This window comes from Euprymna scolopes, chromosome 2 (assembly GCF_053919585.1).
Source record: "Euprymna scolopes isolate OS-2025 chromosome 2, ASM5391958v1, whole genome shotgun sequence".
Lineage (NCBI taxonomy): Eukaryota > Metazoa > Mollusca > Cephalopoda > Sepiida > Sepiolidae > Euprymna > Euprymna scolopes.
In genome coordinates this window covers 144,418,567-144,443,456 of record NC_136483.1, presented here as the reverse complement: position 1 = coordinate 144,443,456, position 24,890 = coordinate 144,418,567, and the positions used below count along the sequence as shown (strand labels likewise).

At 33.6% G+C, this 24,890-nt stretch overlaps 1 protein-coding gene across 1 annotated transcript in view; it reads left to right on the top strand.

Moving 5' to 3' along the window:
* The first annotated feature begins 4,375 nt into the window (after positions 1-4,375).
* Positions 4,376-24,890, top strand: part of LOC145297012 (ceramide kinase-like) — a 573,763-nt gene continuing 553,248 nt past the window's right edge. The window contains exon 1 of the mRNA XM_080143241.1: positions 4,376-4,767. The gene's annotated coding sequence lies outside the window, so the exon portion shown is untranslated. The remainder of the gene's footprint in view (positions 4,768-24,890) is intronic.

Here is a 24,890-nt window from a genome sequence, read left to right as displayed (position 1 = left end):
AAATTATTAGCGACAGTTTTTATTTATATCCTGTTACGTAATCATCTCCGCCGTTCCCAACAGATTTGAGGTAGAGTAACCGATTTGGTTGGTATGGTAACCAAAAGCCAATAAAAAAAGAGTCTCTGCGTTCCTTACAGATTCTGAGAAGTAATTTTAATATAACTTTTGTTTTAATGGACGAAAATTGAAATATTTTTTTTCAAAATATAGCTGAGAAAGTGGTCTATGAACTATAAAATTTGTTTGAAATTTGGTCGTAAAATAAGTGAGCGGTGAAGTTTTACAACAGTAAATGAATAAAACTACCCCTTTACCATATATTTTATTATTCAAACACTACCGTATTTTGATTATATATATATATATATATATATATATATATATATATATATATATATATATATATATAAGAGCAAACAGTTAATAAAACATGTTAAAAAACACTTTGAAAAAAAGTTAAAACATATTTAATCTGAAAAGGAAACACTTAATAAATGGATAGTGCTTAATCCGCGGAGTTTCGAAGAAATACGTTTCTTCTCATCAGAGGGTACGAAATTAGCAAAATGCGGGACCGGATTTTGCATACAAACGTATTTGATGAAATTGCAAGTAAGTCAAAGATCTTATTTGATAACAAAAAGTGAAGCAGAGGGAACATGGTGAAAAAAAAGTGATTTCACGTGAATGGATAGTCTGGTGAAAGGTAAAGTATCCAATGACGGTAAAATCCAAAAATGTAAGTCCAAGAAAGTGTATTTAATTTTCCATTCGCACAAGTAAAATCCAAGGAAATCGCATAATTGGAAGATGGTCCAAAATAATCAAAAAGGCCGAAATCCATCGAATAATTCACAAATATGTACAAGGAAAATGGGAAAAAATTATAATAATATTAATAGAAAAATAAGATATACTTTTAACATGGTTGCTGAGAACAAAGTGTAATTTAAAAAAATCAGTGAAGCAGAAAAGAGAGAGAAAAAAACATTAAATGGTGATAGAATTAAATATAAATTAGAAAAGCTAATGTCAAAATGACCTAGACAGGATAACGTTAAAAGGCGCGAATAATATAGGACAAAAAAAGAGGTCAACTGAAATGTACAGGTTATTACTTAAGAAAATGTCAGCAAGAGTTATTAAAAGACACTAATTTGAAAAAATAAAGAAAGAAAGAAAGAAGGAAAAATAAAAATAAATATAAAATATTAAATGAAAATAAAAAAAATTTAAGGGGAGAGGGTGGCCGGTATATGCGAATTCCAGATAAAGCAAGTAAGTATGTAAGTAAATGCATATAGTAAAATATAAGTAAATATAAATATAGGATATGAATGTGTAAGTATTGATATAATTGATAGAGAGGAGCATTTAATAATATATATTGAGGGGAAGTAATTATAGTTATAGCTTCGGTTGTGCAGAGGGGACATGACTTAGAGCCTGGAGTACAAGACTTTACTTTTTTTTATGATAGTCTATTTGATTGAAAAGGGGGTATTATAAGAGTTAAGTTTTTTAATTAAAGTGGTCAGAGAAGTTCCTTGATTATTATTAGAATTATGGTTGTTAAAAGAAGAAATGTGGTTTGGTATTCTTTTCTTAATTAATATTGAAGTAGCGCCGATATATGTATGTACTTTAGTAAAAGCTCGAGGTTTGATATTAATATTAATTTGCTGATTTGTATTAAATAGTTTGAATTTTGTTCATTGTGTTACACAAAGGATGGGACAATGATTGTATGACGACTGTTTTGGAGGGGATAATGAATGTTGTTAGTGTTAGGATGGTTGTTAGGAGAATTATTATTATTATTATTATTATTATTATTATTATTATTATTATTATTATTATTGCTAGCTGTATGATTGTAGATGGAGGGGCTGCTCGAATGGTATATTGGATTAGTAACTATATCATATGGAGGATGGGAAGAAGGATAACTTGAAGACAAAATATTAGTGTCTGTTATGGGAGGATTGCGTGGGAGCTCAGTAATTGTGCATGAATATATAACATATTTATGGATGCTATCATTATTTAGTGGGCAAAGATGTTTGTTATTAAAATTACAGTAAGTTTTGGGTTTAATTTGGAAAGGGATATATATATATTTTTTTAAATATTTATAATTTTTTAAAAACAGTAATCTAAGGACATGCGTGTTTCGGAGGCCTACTCCTCTTCAGCGTAGCTTGACTGTTGTTAGGATTCGATCCCCGGACCTTATGTATTTCAATCCAGCGCCCTAACTCATTACACTATGATGCCAAAGAAAATTTACTGCTTAGTTTTTATCGTTTGTCTTTATCTGTGTACGTAGTTTTGCTGTTCATTTTATAAACGATATTAAGGTTAACGTCTTCGCCTCGGAGATCCGGTGTTTTTCCTAGAAAGTCGCCCATTTTTTATTTGAACGTATTTTTTATTTGTTTATTTATTATTTTTTAAAAAACGCGCGCGCGCACACTCACACACACATATACATATATATATACATAACACACACACATATATATATACATATATATATACATATATATATATATACATATATGTGTGTGTGTGTGTGTGTGTGTGTGTGTGTGTGTGTGTGTGTGTGTGTGTGTGTGTACGAGAAGAATAATTGTTCCGTGAGGGATAAAATTCATTCCCTTAACAGTTTTCGGTCCTCGTCCAGAATTCCTTCTATATTATAAAAAAACAAAAATAAAGAAAAATGTGTATGATGTATGTAACTGTGACTGAAAGAAAATATTGTATTCCAAAAATTCACGTAAATTGATCAAATAATTTTATTTTCATAAAGAAAATCATTTTAAGCGATTAATGGGAATTCGTAGACATTACAAGATAAATCTGGTATGAATTATTTTTGAGTTATCTCCATCCGTCTAATAGGTCTCGATTCGTAAATTAAGCTCAAACGCCGTTTTCATTACCAGAATGTTGCATTCCTATGCCTGTTTTACAAGTGGAATAGGTTCTGATGAACTCATTGCACTTGTGCCCCCTCGACATACATACCCTCCATAAACCCAATTAGCAACAAAATCACACCCCTTCACTGCTGAAATCCCTACATGCAAGAAAGCTTTCTACTGCAATAGTTTCTTTCACTCGAACTGCAAAACTTTGGAATTCCATACCTGTTGCCTGCTTTCCTGGCTGTACTGATATGTAGAAGTGTAAATGTACTGTAAACCAACACAGTAGCCCCTTGCGTCCAAGTGGCGATATGCCTTGTTTAAGGTGAACGTGAGTAAAAAAAATCAAAATATTAAACAATTTAAACAAACGATTTATTGCAGTTTATTTTTTTTAATATTTAAGCATCAACATCGTGTTAGTAATAATGTATGAATTAGTATTTCTTGTTGTAAACAACTCCGTTCATAACGATATGAAAACTGTTCTTCACATATAACAATTTATAACTATAACGTACTAGTATGCATTTCGCGGCACAACAATGTGCCACGGTACGATCATCATCGTCATGTCATGTGACCTATCTATATAGTATTATGCCTGTCGCTTCGACCGTTATCATCGTATTTGTAAACATATTTTGAAATAAAAATGGAATATTCCAAATAGCATCAACCTTTATTCTATTGAATTAAAAATGGAATATTCCCAATCGCACCAACCGTTATTATACTGAATTGTATTACGAAAATGGAATATTGCCAGCCAGTGTCTGGTGAGTATAGATCACAATACTCATAATTTATTAATCACCAGCCAGTGTCTGGTGGGTACAGATCACAATACTCATTATTTATCGTCAGCCAGTGTATGGTGGAGACTGATCACAATACTAAATTAGTTATTTATCGCCAGCAAGTGTATAATGGGTTTCTATCACAATACTAAGTTATCGCCAGCCAGTGTCTGATGGGCGCAGACCACAATACAAAGTTACTTATTGCAAACCAGTCTATGGTTGGTAAAGATCACAATGCTAGTATTATTATATTGCTGGCATTGGTTTCCCCGATAATTTTCTAGTTAAATTTTTTTCTAGAGATACAACAGGTACATACGGGAATGACCACGAGAAGGTTGAAAACATCCTAAGTGGAAATAATTTCTTTGCGGAACGAACTTAAAGCACCGCCATCCCTCTCACGAATCGGGGACTAGGAACCACTGGTCTAAATTCAGTTGGCTTCGGGGGATTGACTGAAAAAGTGGGAGGGGGTGCTTCTATACTTCGTCGTAAATTGCATTCGTTACCGACACGCGAGACACTAAGAAAACACGTAAGTCTTCTTAAATAATTTGAATGACGTCATAAAAGAAAAAGAATTACGTTGTACAAATTCTTTAATAATTAATTCTTTTTTGTTTCTTTTTGTTTATATCTTTGAGTTTTGTAGTGTTCGTCAGTAAACAGATGAGGAAATTGCCTCTCTTTTTCAATCGTGTTTTAGTAACGTTTCCATAGTAAACTGACATGTTGACTGATACAGAGCCGAGGCAAGGATTCGTCTGGGGTTGCCTTCAGCTCCGTCGTTACGACCTTTTTGTCATTCCAAACTTTGTAAACGAGTTGTCTTGAGTCAGAGGAAAAGACAAATTGTCACACACAGCAAGATCAGATTAAAACGTAGCTTTTATCGAAACGGCAATATTCTTCAAAATCAGGATAGACTGAATGCGCAGAGTGTTATGAGCGGGTCCATTGTCGTGGTGACGGAGACGAAGTGTAAACGAAAACCATGAGGTGAAAATGCAAAAGTCTGACGAAAGGTAGGATAAATGAAATCTAATTCATAAAACTCACTATGTTTGTTTGTCTCCATTTTTTATTCAAAATGTATCTCACCTGAAACGCAACATAGTAGAGCAGTGTGACGCAGGTAAAATAATTGCAATTTATATTTATATATATATATATATATATATATATATATATATATATATATATATATATATATATACAGAGCCTAAAAGATGCAGTATTCCAGCATTAGTCATTACCGTTTGTGCTATCGCCAGACGGATAAGAAATAGTTAAAATCATTTTAACTATAACAAGTTATTAAAAAAATAACAAAACAAATAAGACCTATCGTTTGTCTATTTTTGTTTATAAGTTACACTAATGCAATAGCCAGCTCCCTGCATTGCTATAGCCTTCTAATACTTATATATATATATATATATATATATATATATATATATATATATATATATATATATATGTATATATATATATATGATTTGGGTGCCATCCGCTAGAATCGAAACTTAAACATACAATGTTCCACCGTCATTCTTCAACTGCTGAACCAGTCTCTCCCAACAAACACACACACACACACACACACACAGATATATATATATATATATATATATATATATACACACCTGTCATCCCTTTTTATAATAGATGGAATAACCTGTTCGTCGACGACAAGATTCAAGCAATCAAGCAGGCATATATGCATATAAATTTATCCGTAATGCTTTTTTTTTAGGAGAGAGAATCGCCTGATCGTCAAAGGTAATATGCAAGCAAGTAAGAAAGCAAGCAAAGTCCATTGAGTTTTATGATTATATATATATATATATATATATATATATATATATATATATGTATATTGGGAGATATACGTAAGTGATTTACGTAAACAACCGGAAATGCCATTGTCTTTCTGTGTTCTGTTTAGCGTTGTATTATATTTCTTAATTTATATATTAGTAAAATTCTAACAGGATTATGTTTAAATTTTGTTATTGAGGAAGTTGTATTTTCTGCTCGAAAGCCACGAATTTAACGGCAGTCCTGTTTTAAATCTCGAAACAGCTACATGGTAAACGGTTGATATCCCCCGTTTTCTATTGGAGTCTCTTTTTTATTTATTTGTCACTTTTATATTTTCTTTTGTATTTGTGAATTTTCCAACAATATGTCGGTTTATGCAAGCGCAAAGTCTGCTATGAGTTGGACTTATTTGATATTTCTAGGAATTTCAACTTAATTTTTATTCGTTTATAAATTACTCCAAGATTTTTTTACCACACGCGCGTGTGTGTGTGAGTGTTAGAACATTAGTGCAACATTTGTACCGTCGGTTTCGAATCCGTGGCGTGTGTCCTACCTTTGTGGACCTTTCTGGGCCTCAGTTGTGGACGGTTGCTTTTAAAAATGGCGATTCGCGCGCTGAGTTCGTGTCGATCTCTATTACATTTTTTTTTTTTTTTTTTTTAGTTTTTGTTTATATTAGTGTATGTTACGGAAATTTGTAACATGGGTAATTTGAAAAAAAAAAAAGGTTCTTTTAATCATTTATAAATTTAAGATGAGGTTACAATAAAACCAAACCGCTTACGGGTTCAATCTCGGCGACGTAAAAAAAATAGAAAACACGAAAAAAATAAGTCACGGTCTTTTAGTTTTTTTTTTTTTTTTTTTAATCGCCGTACCATGAAACCTCGGTGTGGCTAGGCATTCTGAATGTTTCACATCCTCAAACAAAGCTCGGCAGCTTGTACAGTAGTCAGCATTCTTACCTCTTGGCCATCTCCACACACCGTAAACGTGTCTAGTTCTCCTCCACTGCAAAAACTTGGACACCAGGGTTGGAAAGTGAGATTTAGAAGTCAGCGTCCAAGAGGAGGGGCACTCTGACCTGCAAAGAAAAGTGCCTGGGACAGCTCCATCGGCATTCTCCGGTCAAGGCGCCTCAGAAGATTAGCAATAAATTAACCCCCTTCTCAAAGAGAGAAGGTGAAGCCTGGGAGGGTGGACCTTCTAGAATCGCACAGGACTAAACTTTCACCGCAAAATTAACAGGGGCCGGATCATTGCAGAAATGGTCTAATCTCTGTTGCTTTTGGGGGCCCATGATAAAAATGCTTAAATGTGCAAGACAATATAATGGTTGGTTTATATTACCGGTTCCGGAGAACTCTATTCTAACAAAGAAGAATGTCTAGATTATACTAGGTGAAACCCGTCATTTCCTCAAACGGAAAGAGCTCAACACACGTTCGATGCCGTTTTTCATTGCCCCCCCCTTTTTTTAAATAAAGATATTTGCCTCTTCTACTTTTCTTTTTCTTTTCCTCTCCTCCTCCTCCCCTTCTCATCTTTCTCAACCATTGCATGTAGAGAAAACATTGCAATTGGACCCGTTCAGTTTGTTCAGATTTTGACAAGGTTTATTGACAGATTTTCTTGTGGAGTCATCAACGTACATCAAAGTAGTTGGAGAAATGAGGTTCGTCCAGGGAGCCGGAGATTCCGTCATACTTAAATGTTTGTATTTCTCTTGAAGGTTGAAAATTGTTCAAGCAAACGGGTTCGTTCTCTCTCTCTCTCTCTCTCTCTCTCTCTCTCTCTCTCTCTCTCTCTCTCTGCTGAGAGCAAACAACGAAATACTAAGGAACGGCTCGGCTTTCCATTTCGGCAAAGCGGATGATGGAATAACAAAAAGAATACAGGACCGTCAATTAAGACAATTCGACTTTATCAGAATCTTTTTTAAGTAAACACAAAAAAAAAAAAAAACGAACGAGACGCGCGGTTCAAAAAAAAAAATTTTAACGGGGAAAAACAGTTGTTGTTTTTTGTTTTTTTTTTTCATGTGTTTATTTTAACCTTTAGAAAGCCGATATCATTTCCGAAGATCCATCAATCAATAAAACAACAAAAAGATTGTTATCTTAATTTAACCGATTAACTTAATATAAAACAAAACTACTCGATGTGTAAGTAACTTTGAGAATTAAACCCTCTTAAGTTCCGGTTCGCTGATACTTTATTTATCTAAAACTAGCAGGGCTATTCGGCGTCGCCTGGATTAAATTTGTAATATAATTCTCTCTCCCTTTTTCCTCTTCCATGTTCTCTTGCTACCTCTCCTACTCCTAGTTCTTCTTCACCCATCCCAATCTGCTCTCATACAGGCACACATAAACACAGACAACACGGGGGAATTAACTTCGGGAAAAAACATATTTTCTTTCGTTACACTCCCGACGAAATCTGCATCAGTTTAAAAGTTTTTTCCTTTTAATTTTAGACACTTGTAGAAAGGGGAGGGGGCTTAAATATATTTTAATTCATGTAGATTTCGTATTTATCATTACAAAGCAAAAGCTCTATTGAATATTATATTGTACCTAATATATATTAGTTATTGCAAAAGTAAAAAAAAAAAAATGACTTAAGCTAGAATCGAAACCAAAACATTTACCGCTCTTGCCGTGTCTCCTACCGATATAGCTATCAAAAGATAGGTAATAAAGATTTAATATAAAACGACTTGAAGAAATGAATGAAATTTAGACATGCGCAGAAAGAAGTAAAAACATGTCGGCAAGTTGAAATGGACAGTTTGCATGGCGATATATGTCTGTACACGTTATTCGTTCATCTAAACAAAGATTTTACTTGTTATAAATCTATAACGAGACCGATACTGCACCAACCACACCGGGTGTCCTTAACCTCGTCGGATTCCACCCGATATGACAGGTGTTCTTTCGATCGTACATTGTCCCGTCACAAGTTGGCCTGTTGATCGTCTTCACCCACTGTGTTTTCATGGTGGGGCGCTTTGCCTCTCGATCGAATCGTCTCTTACCCTGTGTAGGTAGTCTCCGGGTACATCAATCACTCCGCTGGTCCTTGCGGTTTGCTGCGAAATGAAGAGTCCTCATCACAAACAAACAGAACTCCGGTTTATAATAATAACAAACTATTTATTAATTTCATTACTTCATAACCGCTACGGTCTAAATTGAGGTGACTGACTATAGCAGATGAACGATGTACGACCAGACTAGTAAAGTCACAGATTTCCCATTAACACAGGCTAGTTGACATCATAACATCAGGACCAGCTCAGCCGTTCAGTTTTCTGGCTACGACTCTACTCTTTTTTAGAATTCCTTTTTCTAAAAATCCAACCCCTTTTCCCCACCTCTCCTTCAGAGAGTAGTTACGAACACCATTTCTTTCTTCCTCTTAAAGCTTACCCTTCGTCTTGTCCGCTCAACACCTCTCCCTCTCACTCTCTCTCTCTCTCTCTCTCTCTCTGTTCCCCTAATTTCTACTCCTCCTCTTCGAACTTATCTCTACCAAATGTTAACCGTCATTTGCACTGAGGTTTTTACTTATTATCAAATTAGGAGTGATTAGTCATTTCATGTCGAACAATGCTTGGCGGCGACCCTTACCCTTGATCCCCATTCTAAGTTGTCAGCTTTAATCAGCTAAGGATCTCTGGATCTCTTCATACCTCTCAACAGAGGTTTTAAAAACAACCTTTCATGTTAACAGATATATAACGACAATGAGATAAAAACAATTATTATTTGTTTTTTCTCTTTCTGACAAAATCCCATAGACATTTCTGTTTTGTCCCAATCAGACATCAACACCCCCTCTTCTGTCCTCTCTTCTGTCCTCTCTTCCTCTATCCCGTCCGATCAACACCTCCTCTCACCGCAATATGCACCTCACTGCATGCATTCATGGCACCAATAGTGTCATAAACCATTTATGGTCTGTGTTTACTATTTCCTGTTAGTTTCAGTGTTATCTGACCAGTAGTTTAATAGTTTATCCGTTAAATATTTACACACAGACAGAAACACACATACATCTACTTTTTTTTATTTATGTAGATTATTCAAGGCAACGCCGATCACGAAAATATCAGCTTTGTGTGCGTTTTTTTTTTTTTTAGTTTTTTACATTTAGCCGGGCATACAAACATACACACATACACACAGAGCCATGTTCTTTATATAATAGATTACTAGACGAAGTTATGACTTGTCTAGTCACACTCGCGACCATTCAAAAGTTGCACAAATTAAATTGCGCCCGAGATGATTATATTTGCTGACAGCAACACGCCCTCTTCTTCACATGTGGGCAAGATAAACGCACGCGTATCCAAGGGAATGGCAGAATCATAAGAAAATGATCTATGGTCTGTAGTGGAATCGCACTCAAAATCCGTGGTTGCGTTTAATGCTAACAAGACAGAGCCCCTTTCCTTTAACAATAACAGGAAACCTTTCCAGCCACCAACTGTCATGCTAATAAAACCCTACTTGGGAAACCAACATTCAAACTCGCCGACCTAACATCCACAGGTAACATGAATTTGGACAAATACATATAAGATGCTGCCAAATATGCTGCAAATAATGTGGGCTCCCTCTTTAGGGCTAGAAAACTTCTCACATCTATAAGTATCCGATATTTCTACAAAGCTACCATCTGCCCATGCATGGAGTATTGGATTGGATACTCATATAAATTTTGCCTTTAATTTTCAGTAGCCCTTTACATCTTAGTGACAATATACCTTGATTGGAGTGAATAAAAGCAACAACAAAAAAACTGTCCACGTTTGTTTCCGTAAAAAAAAAAATGCGTTTTTATTTATAAGCAACTGAAAGAATACTCGTCCCGGAACAGGTAAAATTAATTCCTCGCCAGAACACTTTTGCACTGCTTTTGTGTCCCCCATATGAAAATTAAAAAGAAGATATAATGACACGACACCTTATTTCGAATCCTTATTCAAATTACATGATTTTAATTGTGATAAATGTTTAAGAGTTACGGCTTAAGCTTAAGGATTCTTAAGAAGAAATAGAAATTTAGTGAATCTTGCTTAATCGATGAATAGTGATTTGGACTGAATTCAAATGCGAATCTGAAATATCTGAATTTTCAAATCGGAGATTGTGCCTGTATTATGCCCCTTAAAACCGTTTAAATACTTAAACACTACTGAAATTTCAGTAGTGTTTATGCTGTTAAAATGCCACACAAAAAAAAAAAATCGGAGTTATCTGAATCGTCACAAAGTCGTGGAAGATCGTCCATACCATTGTGCAGCGACTTATCGGATGTACACTTAATATATAATCTAACAGTTTAATGTTGTTGTTTTTTTAAATTTTATTTTAGATATTACTAGCAGCAATACCCGACGTTGCCCGGGATAAACGACTGTTTCACACTTCCATATATTTATTATTATTATTATTATTATTATTATTATTATTATTATTATTATTATTATTATTATTCAATCAAATCAATTGATTACCTGTTCTAGTTGGCGAACCACTTCTGTGCACTGGAAGGAAGCGACACATGTCACCCCGCAGTGACTTAGTCCAAAATATGTTGCAGTTTACATTACACTGTAGAGAACTTACTGTTGATTTTATAAAATTACTGTTATATATCATGGTTTCAATTAAAGTTTAAAATGCAAAAGTTAAGTATCATGGTTCAATTATGCTCGAAACAAAAACATTCATATCAACAATATGAATATGAACCCTGTCATATGAAAGAACCTACTGTTGATTTTATATGCGGGGCTCTCCTACTTGTGCGATGATAATGGCTTGAATTTAAGCTTTAAATGCAAAAGTCAAGTATCATGTTTCAATTGTGCTCTAAACAGAAACATTCATTTCGAACGCGCCCCTGTCATATGAAAGAACCTACTTTTAATTATATATGCCGGAATTTTCGGTTTGTGCGATGATTATAATAAAACTCCTCAAATACACTTGTAATGTTAGGCTGTATAAAGCGTTAACTTTAGTCAAAATTGCCTGTTTCTTCTTTCATAGAATTTTTTCTATTATCGATATTATCGAAGACATTCCGATACAAAACCTATTTAAGAACACTGCCAAGCATATAAAGTACCTTTGCGTAAACTTTTTTATTCGGTCCAGGCGTTTAGGAGTCCAAAGAAAACGAACTCACACAAAGTTCTTTTCATATAATAGTAGAAGAGATAGATAGATAGATAGATAGATAGATAGATAGATAGATAGATAGATAGATAGATAGATAGATAGATAGATAGATTTATCCCAGGCAACCCCGATCAAGAAAATGCCACATTTGTGTTTTTTTGTGTGTGTTTTTTTTGTTTTTTTTAATTGAGGTTCTACTACTTATACATTACGACAACTTAAGGCACGACAACCAGGCCATATGATTCCTTGTATGTACAATTAAGGCACGCCATTCAAGCCACTTGTTACACAAGGCGACCATGCACAACCACGTGTTTGCTGTCAATTCTTCTCGCACGTGATCGCGAGTGTTATCCACGTCTCTCATGAGATCTCAAACGTTATCTCGTCTCTCTCGTCATTGTTCTCTTTCTCTTTTTATGGTCCTTTCCCCCCCCCCCCATCAGTGACGTCATTTCGCATGCATTTAAATACGCATGTCCGCGCTATGTTACATAGTTAATTCTTTTTGTTTTGTTTTTGTTTTTTTTTTTACTTTTTTTTGATATTTTATTTTGCTAGAGATTCTCAGTCAAGATATAGACGTCACGGGACCTGGTGAAATAAGACTCGCCTTCGAAAGCCAGAGAGTTATTCATACTTAAATGTTTGCACTTCCTTTTGAGAGTTGAGCATTGTTGAATCAAGCCGATACCTTTCACTGTTTATAATAAAGTGGGACTAAATTCTAAGGAACAGATCCATTTTCAATGTCGAGAAAGCGGATGATGGAATAACAAAAAGAATACAAGACGATAAATTAAGACAATTCGACTTTATCAGCATCTTGTATTAAGTAAATAAAACGGATGCGCACATTTAAGAGAACGAGAAAAAAACAACATTGTTTTTGCGTATTTGTTTTTTCCATTGCAAAGCCGGATGTCTTTAAATTCACAGGACCACGCAAAGATTCTTATCTCATGGTTTCCATTTAAACTTATGGGAATCTCCAACAACATATCGTCGAAAAAGATTTTAAATAACGGTTTCGTTTTTATGCTAAGGATTATTAAGATCCCAAAACCAGTCGAGGATACGACTTAAATGAGTGTTAGGTGGACGGTAAGACAATACTGTGATGATTGGTAATGACGGTGGTGATTGGGCAGAATTTGATCATTTAAGAAGGCGGCTCTACAAGAATTGGCTTAGATTGGACTTGAAAACGACTTTGTAGTCAGCTGGGAAGTAGTCTTACCGTATTGTGTTCCACAGAGGGGCACTTTTAGGAAAGAAATTTTGCTTATGGAAGTTTTGTTTATTTTTAGATAGAAAGAGAAAGGAAACCATTAACAGTGGTTGTAGTTGGACGAGTCTTTTTATTTTTTTTTTTGTAAATGTTTTACAGAGGGGGTCATATATTGAAGCTTAGTCGAGGACTAGTCACGATAAAGAAAGCCTAGCAACGTCTCTTCTGTGAGGAAGAGGTATTAGGGAGGTGATATGGCTATCGCTTGCTAGATTTCGAAGTCGATTTTTTGTTCTGCCAAGGCATAAACAATTGCTGGCTAATTATAATACTAAATGTGAGTTAATTAACGTTTGCTTTTCAAAGATTTTTTTTGCTTATATACTTTAAGAAGACAAAATGTATGTGCAAATACACCTCAATCCTGGGATTGGTTAATTATATATATATATATATGTGTGTGTGTGTGTGTGTGTGTGTGTGTGTGTGTGTGTGTGTGTGTGTGTGTGTGTGTGTTAGCAGTTCGGCCTGGCTTTTCTCGGGCCATATGTACTGTTCATAACATTATGTGCACACACACACACACACACACATATATATATATATTAAAAGGTTTGACGCATGTCCAGGTAATCTACATCTAAAATTTAAAGTGTTTAGACCCAAAATTTGCGGGGGAGTTTGGTAGAGTTTTCAAAGGTCAACTCTTTCAACTTTGACCTCTTGAAAGCCAAATTTTCTCCCCAAAACTGATTAAAAAGCTTGCTGCATGTCTGAATATCCCTTATGTAAAATTTCTAATGTTTAGACCCAAAATTGGTCGAAAAGTTTGCTAGAGACCGCAAAGGTTAAATCTTTTGAACTCTAACCCCTTGCCAGCCATATTTCGGGCCAAAAACAAATTTAAAAGCTTGTCCCATGTCTGAATACATTTTATGTAAAATTTCAAATGTTTAGACCAAAAATTGATTGAGTAATTTGGTAGAGACCGCAGAGGTAGAAATATTTTTAACTTTGACCCCAATTTTGAACCCTTTAACATGTATTGTTTTGGGTCCAAATCACTAAAACGTTTGATCCATGTCCAAGTAACTTACATCTAAAATTTCAAGTGTTTAGACCCAAAATTGGCGGAGGAGTTTGGTAGAGTTTTCAAAGGTCAAATCGTTGAATTTTGACCTCTTGACAGCAAAAGTTCTGGCCGAAAATCGATTAAAAAGATTTTCCCAAATCTCAATATCCCTTATGTCAAATCTCGAGTCTGTAGACTGAAAATTGACAGAGTAGTTTGGTAGGGAAATGTATACACACAGACACACAGACACAGACGATTTCACTTTTATAGATAGATAGATAGATAGATAGATAGATAGATAGATATTCTTGTTTAATCGTTCTAGTTAGTCGTAAATTGCCAGCCATTTTTCTCTCTTTTAGCTATCAATGCTTTTTTCTCTTTCAAACTCTCGCTAAAATTTTCTAATGGCCCTCTAAGCATTTAGAGATAGAGTAACCCTTTTAATTTTATAATGGCCTTCGTTCACTCACCAGAGACAACAGATAAGCCCTTTAAGGGCGTTTACGCGTGTTATTGTGAAGCAAGGGTTGCGTCATTCCCAACCACACCTCTCCCGAATCAGCATTGCTAGATTCAAGTGGCAAGAAGTCCAGGACAGCCTGCAACAATGCCAAATAAGCGAAGAGCAGCTACAGCACTTGGTATTCCCAAATGGTCACATATTTAATACTTATGAATATCAACGTCCCTTGATTTAATGGGAGGCGATGTTTAAACGAGATTGTGGCGTATGTTTTACAGACGCGTTTGTATATACAGCAAACATATATGTAAATTAGATCTAAATTCTACACAGTAGAACCCCGGGATACGGTGGTCCTAGGATACGTTTTTTTTTCCGGTGATGATGTAGAATACTACGTGTTTCCGGCCCCCGATTACGGTATTTGCCCCCGCCTTACGGTGTTATTTATAATGTTATTGTATACTCTACTGTATTTTGTTACTAATTTTTAATGACGTATCCCGGGGGTCTACTGTATTAGAGAAATAAAGAATAAAAACAAAATTAAGATAAACATAAAAATGAAAACTGATTTTTAAAAAAATTAATAAAAATTGAGAAAAAAAATAAAAGCAAACGATTCTTTGAATAATAGTTTTGAATAACCACACACGCAAAAACAATGCGATAACGCAGGTCCCGCAAAGTGGTCGTGAAAATGCAAGTGGGACGAAGGAGGGAAAACACGAACCAGACCTCCACTTGAAAGATCTCTACTTGATAGGTGTGTACTGGGACAATTATTGCCGCCTGAAACCTCACAGGAGACCAACTATCATTGCCAACAAGTAATCAATGGTAACTGGCTGTTGCAATAAAGCAAAGTCATTTGCAATGGTGATCGAAAGAGGTGGAGATTACTGAAAATCTGGATTTGCACCGATTACCAAGATATATATGAGGTTCAACATGTATGGAGCATTTAATTTCTTAATGAGACTATTCTCAATGCTTCTAAAATATGTAGCACTCCAGCAGGGAAACAATAATGCTACATTCCACATTCATTTTATATGTTGTTTCATTATATAAGATTTATTTAACAATAGGGTTCGTTATGCACACCTATACTATCAAATCATGGGTTCTTAACACCATGTGCCTTACTCATCCGGCATAATTACATATATCGTTTGCCATCGATACAGATTTTTCATATGAAATACAATTTCGCATTGCTTAGAACCTTTATTTAGTCATGGCTGACGGAACGAGAGCATGCTACCCCCCCCCCGTGAAATAAATTAAGTGTTCTGTTTAAAATCCCATTTAGAAAGATTCCTGAGTTCGACAAGATACACCTGAAGAAGGTCGGAAGGTACATCGACCGAAACGTTGTGAAAATGACATTCAAGATCAGAACAGTAGTTCAAAGAATCCAAATAATTCAAACAAGCATTATTGCATTGGTATTCGCGCCCCCCCCTCTTTCTTCTTTTTTTCATATCTATCCTTTTTGAGTCGTTATTTCATACTTTTTATTCAAAGTCGCAAACTGCTTGATTTAATAGTAGTTCGGTCTACAGATGTACTCAAAAATAATCCAACCTCAGATAAACTGATTGTCGAGGACATATCTTCGATTTGGTATGAATGAAACCTACGCAGTCTGTGCCCTTCCCGTAGCATTCTACAGCTAAGAGCATAGTGTAGTATCTGTCTGATACTACGGTACAGTTAGTGTTGGGACGATTATCGGAATCGGGAAAATTTCCGATGCCAAAAACGATTCTTTTAATTGTCTTCTTTTATTTGATTTTGCTTAAATCAAAATCTCCCCTTGCTGCTAGTAATGATAGGTAACATACTTAATATTCATTGATTTAAACCACTTGTAAAACTAAAATCAATAGATCATCTTCCACAAGTATATTTTTATGCTTGTGAAAATATCTGCATATTTAACATGTGTTTTATTTTCTTTCTTTTTTTTCTTTTAGGTAATCTAGAATAAATAACAATTTAGAGATTTATAAAGAATCAGAATCGGTAATTGTATCGGAATCGGGAATTTAGTATAGAATCTGTAATTGTATTGGAATCGGGAAAAAATATTGGAATCGACCCATCACTAACTACAATACTACAATTACAATGCGTGCAGTATTGTGAGAGACACGATGAGGACAACGTTTGGAAACTTGGAATTGCCGTGTTCACCTTTAAATGGTTTCTATAGACGGAAGATCTTTTGGCTTCAGTCCCCGTCCGCTCTTTTGTTTTTAGAACACATAAAAGCACTTTGCCAGCAATTCGCTTTTTTCTTCTTGTGTTAAGTGAACAACAATCAGAGGAATTTCTGTGGAATTTAAAATCAAGTTAAATGGCGCAGAAGAAGAAAAAAGTAGAGAAAATACATTGGAGCTTGAGAAAAAAAAAAAAACAAGCGTAGGGATTCCGAAGTTGCGTCCATTCCATCTGCGCGGTTAGTGATGACAATCCTATTGACTGAGAGCGAAGTGTAGTATCTGTTCTGATACTACACTTCGTCTTTTCTGTACTTGTTTAGGCAATATTTTTGAAGATCTGGATTTTCCCGACATGAAAAAAAAAATCAAACTCTGACCTCGTAGAGGAGATACATAAATAAGGACAATGTTATTCCAATCGGAGGTAAATGTGCTTCCAAGTGCACCTATTTTTACGTTGAATAGAGAACAAAACTGACATTGAAATCTAGTGGGCAGTGTCCTCTTCTCTTCCCTACATGCCTCTTTCTTACAGAAAAGAAGTAGCTAGTCTTTCTCTGCTCTCTCGTTATTTTCATGGTAGGTGCTCGACTGAGCTTCAATCTGTGGACCTCCTGTATACATTCATAACGTGAACTCGTTTACATACCACCACTGCAAATAAGTTACCTTTGTTCCCATGTGTATTTAAAATTAAACAGAACTTCTATGAACAAAGTTTCTTTCCTAGAACTACCCGTCTGTTAAACATAATACAACGGGTTGTTTCCCCGCTGACAAAAAAAAAAATGGCCGTTTCCAAGTCCAGTGTAAACAAATTCTTGTCGAGCTATCCTCTTAAAGAATCAAATTATGTTCAGTTTCAAGCATCGTCACCAATTATCAAAATGTTGTCCCGACATCCATGTGATAAACATAAAATCCATATCCTCAAGTGGGACCCGGACCTTCAAGCGGTAACCAATTTATATCTTAAAGGAGAAAATAGAGAATGAATTACTTTAAAACGTTAAGATTTGAGTGAGTGAGTGAGTGAGTGAGTGAGTGTGTGTGTGTGTGTGTGTGTGTGTGTGTGTGTGTGTGTATTTTGCTTATCAAGAAAAACAATTTTGTTTTAGATCGACAGCAACAGTTATTTGCATTTATCTTCTCTTTTATCAAATTCAATATATATATATATATATATATATATATATATATATATATATATATATATATATATATATTAGTGATGGAACGATTCCAATATTTTTCCCGATTCCGATACAATTACCGAATCCGATTTCAATTGTTCATAAATCTCTAAATATTTAACTATAAAAGTGTTATTTTGTCCCGATTGCCATAAAACACATCTTAAATGTGCTTATATTTTCTCAAACGTAAAACACACACTTGTGGGGGGCGTGATCTAGAAATGTTAGTCTTACTGGAAATTTATATCAATAAATATTTCTTATTTTATTGTTACTACAAGCAGTGGTAGATGATTCTTAAACCAAAATCAAATAAAAAAGATAATTTAAGGAGTTAGTTTTGGCATCGGAAAATAGGCTCAAATTTTTCCGATTCCGATACCCTCCAAAAATCCTATTTTTCCGATTCCGATTAATCATCCTAACACACACACACACACACACACACACACACACACACACACACACATATATATATATATATATATATATATATATATATATATATATATATATATATATATATATTAAACTATTCCGAATGGGGAATGATAATCGATGTATAAATATACGGGGAGAAAAAAAAGAGGAAAAAGGGAATGGGGAAACATATAAAATATCTCTAAAATTTGCCAAACAGGTCCAGGGTGTTCACAAACCGTTCCTGCCTGAAGAGAGAGGGTTTAAGGCGTGCAATAGAGACGGATTCAAGAGTTTTCAAATGACTGCTCGATCGGCCTCGATATAAAATTGAAAAAAAAAGTCGTCCTTATTTTGGGTTATCCAAGAAATGATTTCCAATAGCGGAATCCAAATTATTGTGGGTGGGGTTGAGGATAATTTTGTTTTTATTTTTATTTTTATTTCGAAAACCTGAAGGACCGTGTTGTCCAATTCTTGTCTCAAAATGAACGCTGGTTCGCCCGACATACACAGCATCACACTGACATTGGAATTTGTATATAATAGTACTACGTTTAGTTCAAGGCAAACCGTCCTTTTTGAAAGAAGAAAATACAGGTTTCGTATTAAAAACAACTCTAGGTAAAACAGACGGAAAACAGTTGCTAATAGTCTGTTTAAGCTTATTAATAAGCGAGACACATTTTTCATCAACCCACGGCAACTTAAGGTAAACGGGACACTTTGAAATGCCGAAGGTTATATCCTTATTAAATGGCTTGATTTTGAATTTGATACAGTTATCAATCAAGAATTCTGGGTGAACATTATCAATTAGAACTTCTTTAATTGTAGTAATTTCAGTTTCTAGTGCAAATAGTTAATAAAACATGTTAAAAAACACTTTGAAAAAGAGTTAAAAACATATTTAATCTGAAAAGGAAACACTTAATAAGTGGATAGTCCTTAATCTGGGGAGTTTCGGAGAAATACTTTCCTTGTCATCAGAGGGTAGGAATTAGAAAAATGCGTGATCGGATTCTGCATACAAAAGTATTTGATGAAATTGCAAGTAAGTCAAAGATCTTACTTGATAACAAAAAGTGAAGCAGAGTGAATATGGTGAAGAAAAAGTGATTTCACATGAATGGATAGTCTGGTGAAAGGTAAAGTATCCAATGATGGTAAAATCCAAAAATGTAAGTCCAAGAAAGTATATATAATTTTCCATTCGAACAAGTAAAATACAAGGAAATCGCGTAATTGGAAGATGGTCCAAAATAATCCAAAAGGCCGAAATCCGTGGAATAATTCAAAAATATGTACAAGGAAAATGGGGAAAAAATCCTATAATATTAATAGAAAAATAAGATATGCTTTTAACACGGCTGCGAGAACAAAGTGTAATTTTAAAAAAATCAGTAAAGAAGAAAAGAGAGAAAAAAACATTAAATGGTGATATAAATTAGAAAAGCAAATGTCAAAATGACCCAGACAGGATAACGTTAAAAGGCGCGAATAATATAGGGCAAAAAAGAGGTCAACTGAAATGTACAGGTTATTACTTAAGAAAATGTCAGCAAGAGTTATTAAAAGACACTAAATTTGAAAAAATAAATGAAGAAAAAAAGAAAGAAAAATAAAAAAATAAAAATAGATATAAAATATAAAATTTTAAAAAGATTTTAATGGGAGAGGATGGCCGGTATATGCAAATTACGGATAAAGCAAGTAATTATGTAAATAAATGCATATAGTAAAATATAAGTAAATATACATACAGGATATGAATGTGTAAGTAAATTGATATAATTGATAGAGGGGAATATTTAAAGACTAAAACGAAAATTGCAGATAAAAACCGGCCAAGCAAAGAAGAAATAAAGAATTAAAATAAAGGATTATTAAATTATAAAGTATTAAAAAAAAGTATGCAGAAAAAAACGATTATGTTAAAGAAAAAAATATATCTGAAAGGTTAAAGTAATAGCTATGTAATTTCAAAATTACCATAATTAAATTTGGACTGATGTTTACAGAAAGAGATCAGTTCGTTTTTAGAATTTATTATATTGTTACTTTGAGGGGAAGTAATTATAGTTATAGCTTCGGTTGTGCAGAGGCGACATAACTTAGAGCCTGGAGTATAAGACTTAACTTTTTTATGATAGTCCATTTGATTGAAAAGGGGGTATTATAAGAGTTAAGTTTTTTTTAATTAAAGTGATTAGAGAAGTTCCTTGATTATTCTTAGAATTATGGTTGTTAAAAGAAGAAATGTGGTTTGATATTCTTTTCTTAATTAATGTTGAATTTTGATCATTGTGTTCAACAAAGGATGGGACAATGATAGTATGACGACTGTTTTGGAGGGGATAATGAATGTTGTTAATGTTAGGATGGCTGTTAAGAGCAATATTATTATTATTATTATTATTATTATTATTATTATTATTGCTAGTTGTATGATTGTAGATGGAGGGGCTGCTTGAGTGGTATATTAGATTAGTAACATATCAGATGGAGGATGGGAAGAAGGATAACTTGAAGACGAAATATTAGTGTCTGTTTTTGGAGGATTGCGTGGGAGCTCAGTAATTGTGCATGAATATGTAACATCTTTATGGATGCAATCATGATTGAGTGAGCAAGGATGTTTAGTTTTGGGTTTAATTGGGAAAGGGATTTTTGGTTATTAGATGTTAAGATTCTTCGTGCTAAATTAGGCATTGTTGAATAAGAAACTCTTATTGAGTTTTTATTGAAAATAGAACTATATCTTTGTGGGTATTTGAAAGAGTTTTGTGCAATGTTGAAGAATTCCTTAGGTATATTAGTTTTGACATTTACGCTAAATGGAGGATTAAACCAAATATTTTTCTTTCTTCTGATGCGAATGGGTGGGTTAGAGGTATTACGATTAGTATTTTGGTTTGGATTATATATGTAGATTGGTTATTATTATAAGCTCTATCTCCTACTTGGATTTATCGAGCTTTTACATCTGGTTGAGATTACTTTATAAATATTAATTCTTTAATATTTATAATATACTTTAGTTTTACCATCTTGGATCATTTTGGTACATTTAATTGTAATTTTTTATTATATATATATATATATATATATATATATATATATATATATATATACATATTATTTTGATTGTAAAAATTCCTCTCTGAACTAAAGTACCGTAGGTTTGCAACAACAGATGCCACATACAAATGTATTATGTCTACACAATTGGCCACTCTCTTAAGTAACTTTAGAACGACTAATAATAAGACATATTTAGTCGTTATAATAACATCCTACATAGTATCTTAGGAGGCAATCATCACAATCTCCCCATCTTTAAAGGAAGTAGTTACTACTTTTCCCTCTAAATGTGAAGTTATTATTATACATATACCGTCCTGTCTACCTTTGTAACTGGCTCATAAACTCATACACAAACCATTATCTTTCCTTTACCCGTTACAAAAATAATAATTTCTCCCTTATACAGTTCCGGCAATTCTCACTGGCGGCGAGTTGTCAACTCGCTTATTCGGAAATACACATCTTCTTAAGTAAACGAGCACTCTAGACATTAACAGACATAGCCTCTCTCTCTCTCTCTCTCTTTCTCTCTCTCTCTCTCTCTCTGCAGTCATTTTGTTCCTAAATATAATACTTCGTTTACTATATTAATGTTTATTACACAATTTTTCTGCATAAACAAACATGTATGTAAGCATGAATTTGGGGTTTTATAGAACAGGACAACACCCCCACTCACAAAATGGGGTGTCTATTTCGAAAGCCGTTCTTAACATACAGAGGTTGGGGTGCACATTCCGAAAGCCGTTCTTTACATAAAGAGGTTGGTGGTTGGATTACAACAACAACAACAACAACAACAACCGTACTTTCATTTGTCCACGTGGGGGCATGCTACCACCGGGCAAGGCCGGTTAACGAATCCTGCTAGTATACATATATATATATATATATATATATATATATATATATATATATATATATATATATATATATATATAACGCTTAATGCAAACGCAATATATGAGAGTAACACATTCTAACATCAATAAATAAACAAAACGTTTTTCTCTTCAAACATATTTATACATTTCACTCTAAGATATACGCGTGACTTTTATATTTTATTTTTATATATTTTCCTATGTTTACTGATATTTTCTTTTCCGAATACACTAAATTTCTCACAACATTTATAACAAATAAGAAACTTAAAGGAACAATTTGGTGAGCGTTACTAGTTTTTGGAAACTTGAGAATTTAGGGAAGTGTCACAACACCCGTTCCATACTCCGTAAAAACAAATATATGCCTCCATCTATCTATCTATTTATCTATCTATCTATCTATCTATCTATTTATTTATCTATCTATCTATCTATCTATCTATGTCTTACTCTCTTTCTATCTCTCTCTCTGGCTCTCTCTCTGCATATATATATATATATATATATATATGTATAAACTAGCAGGAAACCTGACGTTGACCGGGATTTAATGATGATCAAAGAATTTTTTACACTCCCATATTTTTATTGTCATCGAAAGCAGTTAAGTCGTCCAGTTTTCAATCAAATCGATTGATTATCTGCACTAGTTGGGGACCCATCGCAATGCACTGAGAGGAAGCTTCACATGCTTCCTCACGGTGACTTAGTCCACAATATATTTTAGTATACGTTGCACTGTACAGAATGTACCATTTATTTTATAAAATTATTTTTTATATGTAATGCCTTTAATTAAAGTTTAAAATGAAAAACCCGAGCACGATGCTTCAATTGTGCTTTAAAAAGAAGAAAGGGAAACAATAACCTTGCTTTTTTCTGAAACTGCTTACTTATTGTTTATTACTATTTTATTTATATTTTATTGTCTATATTTTGTAGAAACTACGTTAATATGTTAAATATATATATATATATATATATATATATATATATATATATATATATATATATATATATATATATATATATATATATATATTTAGAGAAATATAAACACAACAATGAATGTGTCGCATTACGTTCCAGCTTCAAAAAGCTTTTGTTAAAAGTGTGTTTAACTCATCTAGATATTATGAAAATATGCTTATATATCAGAACGTGAAATATTGTTTTAAATTCTAATAGGGTTATTCGGGCAACTGTTAAACTGTTTTTATCTTGCGCATTCACCTTTTGTAATTGTTAAAACTGTAATAAATGTGATACGTTCATTGCTTTGTTTTTTAGCGGGAGGGGGGAGTGGCTATACTTTTTTTTAAATATCTAAATAGTTTGTCAAAAATAAATAAATAAAATTGGATAAAAAAAGTTTAAGAATTCAAAACAATTTCGCGACACATTTATCGTTTTTTTTTTTTTTTCTGTTAATAAATATCTTTTTAATTATAAATATATTAAAGCAAAGCATCTTAATATTTTAGTCCAAATATTAAAGTAAGTAGATTTTGGAGAAAAGCGGGTGTATTGTTTCAAATTTGTACTTCCATATCTCAATTGAGAGATGCGAGCGCCCTGTAACGACATGTTTCGAAAGTTAAGTTACCGTGTTATGCTCAATTACTATATATATATATACATATGTGTGTGTGTGTGTGTGTGTGTGTGTGTGTGTGTGTGTGTGTGTGTGTGTGTGTGTGTGTGTATCTGATGCTATATGGTTGGCTATTATAGAAAACTGATCGCATTTAATGATAGAAGATGTATCGAAACACAGGAATGGGTATGTTTGATCTGGCATAATGATGATTCATTAAAATTGTTGGATCTGCGTACGCGCCTGGTCCACAAAGTATGGAAATAAAAAATTTAAAAATTAAAAAAAAACGTTTACAAGTGTTTTTGATATAGATGTACATAATAATACTTTGATAAGTAAGTTTTAACTTAAATAGGAATGGTATAATAAAATTATGGGGTCTGCGTTCTCGCCTGGCCTCCATAGAATGGAAATAGGCACAAACTTTAATAAAGACTTTTCATATCTATCTGCGTAAGTATACTTTGATATTTATGTTTCAGTTTGAAGAAATATGGTATAATAAAATTATGGGGTGTTCGTTCGCACCTGACCTCCATAGAAGAGAAATATGTCACAAAGTTTAACAAGGTTTTTTAATATAGATCAACAGAATATTGTTATAAGTGTTTCAGTGTGAACAGGTATGGTATAATAAATTATGGGGTTTATCTATTTTATTTTAACTTTCATCATATTTTGCTTTGGTTTTGATACCCCCAAATTCGAAGCTATCTCTTTACAACCGTTCCTTTTCATAACCTATCATACTTTCATAAATTAGAGTCCATTTTCTGTAGGCTGTTTTTGAACCCAGTCAACGACGGGTACTTTTGCTAGTATATATATATATATATATATATATATATATATATATATATATATATATATATATGTGTGTGTGTGTGTGTGTGTGTGTGTGTGTATATATATATATATATAT